This window comes from Sebastes umbrosus, chromosome 2 (genome assembly GCF_015220745.1).
Source record: "Sebastes umbrosus isolate fSebUmb1 chromosome 2, fSebUmb1.pri, whole genome shotgun sequence".
NCBI classification, from domain to species: Eukaryota; Metazoa; Chordata; class Actinopteri; order Perciformes; family Sebastidae; genus Sebastes; species Sebastes umbrosus.
The window spans coordinates 3,353,475-3,357,035 of NC_051270.1; positions in this window are offsets into that span (position 1 = coordinate 3,353,475).

Below are 3,561 nucleotides of genomic sequence, written 5' to 3' on the forward strand. Positions count from 1 at the left end.
TAACTCTCATCATGTATGAGATGGTCTGTTTGTATCAGGGCTTGGTTGGTTTATCTTTTTAGCCCTACTAGCAGCTAACGTCTCACCCATCTCACTCTCAGGAGGGAAAAAGCTTAAGAGAATAGGTGCCTTCCAATGAAACTCGTGAGCTCGTGTTTACAACACGGGAAGTCTTGTACACAACATGCTTGGTGTTCAAGTGGTTAAGTCGTGAAGAACATTGCTGCTAAGCAACGGTTCTAGAACCATTCTACGGTGTAATGGTTCCACCCATATGGTGCCTTCAAATGGAGTCGGCCACCTGGTGGAACCTTTTATAAAGGAACCAAAAAGGGTTCTCTTACAGTATGAGGACAAGCCGAAAAACCCTATATGGTTCTAGTTAGCACCTTTATTTCTAAGAGTGTACGATTAACAGTGCGTTTATTGCAAAGTTTATTACAAATTTTAACGCAAATATCCTAACTGCTGCAAATAAAGTAATTCTGGGTCGCAATAATTACAAATACACGCAATATTTGTTAGAGGCGAAATGTGTAAATACCATTTTAAAAATTAAATATTGGGGTGCTGCAGAGATGTCCTGGCCTACACATCATATTCTACAGACTTAAGAAAACATCTTTGTTTGGTTCAGGTCCCTGCAAAAATAAAAAATGATGATGCAGGGATATTAGGGATTTCAATTGATTAAAATATTTAATCACAATTCATTTTATTACCTTTCAAAAAGTACCTTGAAGGGAGATTTGTCATATTTAATACTCTTATCAACATGGGCAAATATGCTGCTTTATGCAAATGTATGTATATATTTAATATTGGAAATCAATTAACAAAAGAAAACAATGAAATATATTGTCCAGAAATCCTCACAGGCACTGCATTTAGCATAAAATAATATGCTCAAATCATAACATGTCAAACTGCAGCCCAACAGGCAACAACAGCTGTCAGTGTGTCAGTGTGCTGACTTGACTATGACTTGCCCCAAACTGCATGTGATTATCATAAAGTGGGCATGTCTGTAAAGGGGAGACTCGTGGGTACCAATAGAACCCATTTACATTCACTGATCTGGAGGACAGAGGTCAAGGGACCCCTTTGCAAATGGTCATGCCAGTTTTTCCTCACCAATATTTAGCGCAAGTTTGGAGAGTTATTTAGCCTCCTTTGCGAATAGCTAGTATGACATGGTTGGTACCAATGGATTCCTTGGGCTTTTAAGTTTCATTTCATACCAGTATCTACAACCTAAAAAGTGCGTTAGAAATTAGTGGTGTTAAAATGAATTTACATTAACGCGTTATTATGGCGTTAACTTTGACAGCCCTGAATGATGTAAAAATGATGCCCACGTCTTTAAATTCCTGCCCCCAGTTTGTGATGCAGGCTGACTGCTGAAACGTTTGAGTCTCTAAACCCTGATAGCCGATAATGACAGTAACCCTGAAGACATCATTTTTGACTTGATGAAGCTCTTCCAGAGACACGGAGGACATTATACAACTGTCACAGACATTTTCACAGACTGAGTAGAACTCTCCGTGACGAGTAAGATCATTTTGATGTGTAAAATTGCTGGATTGCTCCTTTTAACTACAGCCGTTCCTAATTTGTGGATGTTTGCGACACTGTCATTAGATACAGCTATCAAACAGAAGAGTGAGTTGTCTTGATCGTTTGGCTGCTCTTTTCTAACAGTTTGTCTCTCTGAATCTGTGCGTCCCCTCTCTCCATCATTTGGTTTCATTCGTCTGACATAGCCACACATAACTTTGAGTTATGGAGTCATCCAGTTCATGTCAGAGCAGAGTGGAGCAAGCGTTTGGGTCTGATGACTGGAAATACTGATGGATGGAAAGTCTGACCCTTGGAGGCATGCCCCCAAAACCATTCAGACATTACCAGGCTGGTAGAGTTGTGCTGGTAGAGTTGTGTTTCCATCACTTTAGAAGACATTACGTTGGCATTCATTTCCTGAAGACTTACCCCAACCATAACCGCTACTTGCCTAATCAAACTGTAACCTTAACCTAAACCTAAAGTCTTCATCTTAAAATGTGATCATTTGTTACAGCCCTCATTTTATTTCAGCTTGGCCACATGACATCACACACCTCCCAGAATACATCGATACTCTCAATCATCCCGTTTCATTCCCGGGGCGTCAAATACCAACGGTATTTTTGGTTTCATTAACAAAAACTTTGACGAAATATGTTCGTCAACGACCTTTTTTTCCATGACTAAGACAGGACGATGACGAGACGGCACCGACGTCATTAAACACTAACAGTGACGATATCAAACATGCAATATTGTTGACAAAAAAAGACAAGACTTAAATGTAGTTTAAAAACATAAAAACTTTACCAAAATCTCTCTATTTTTGTCACCTTCCATAGACATCGCGCTGCGGCGGCGGCGCTTAGTCCGTCGCTGTCGTTCTTGTCTCACACCTCAGTCTTGACAATTGTGCTACTATAATGCATAATTGGCGGTTTGCAGGTCTGGTTGGGTTTGGGTGATTGAGTAACATATTTTTACATGTTGGTCGGTTGGATTGGCTCTCATAACGGACCGCTGGGTACGACTGAACCGTGCATCTTAAATGAGCGTCAGCAGTCAGGAGGACTCAAACCCGTCCATCCACACCGACCTCCTCCCTAAGTGGACTTTTCTTGCTCTTTTTGCTACGTCAGTTGCTCAGACTGTCTAATACTGACGCGGATGGGTTTACAATGAAGTTGGTTTAAAGCCCAGTGTATCTCATACGGACACTAAAGGGTGCCTCAGTGAATCGGTATCAGAAGCGCGTGGCGGCTGCAGACCCTGTTGTTTTTTTTATTTTGGCGTCCATGTTAACAGGTTAGAGCGGCCACACTGCCCGCGTGGGCTGCGTGTCAGCTGCATCTCTTCTAGAGATTCGAGGTCTCGCCTATTTTTTACCGCGAGCCATGCGGTTCCAAGCAACAACAGACAGTGAAAGTGATCGTTTGACAGTATGTTGACATCATAGCAGCAACACCACTACAGTTTCGATGTCTAGATATCTGTAGAATATGTTATGGACATGAAAAAAAAGTAAAGATTTATTTTTAAATCAACACTTCCTGCTTTCATTTCAAAATAAAAACCATCAAGTGTTTTTTTTGTTCTGTGGACAGAATTCCTTCACTTATTAACACAAGGCTTTTATTCAGAAATATTTAGCAGGACAGTGTTGTAGAACATGCAGTGACTTGTACGGCTCCATGAATGAATAAAGAACCGGGTTTTAATTGTAGATCTTTACTGTTATTTACAAATGAGCACACGTTTCTTAACCTTTTTCTGTCTAAAATAAATATAAATGACATTTATAATGAAATGAAATGGCCATTATGGAAGGCAAAATTTATGCATAAAGAAAGAGCTGGCAGAAGCAGAAAGTGTGGACGCCGCACGTGTGAGAGACACAGCAGTTCAGCAAGGCAGGCAGCCGCCACGTACAGCGTCAGTATTTGACGATTTGGGAGAGAGAATAGGTTTGAAATAATCAACTACATACTACCAGTA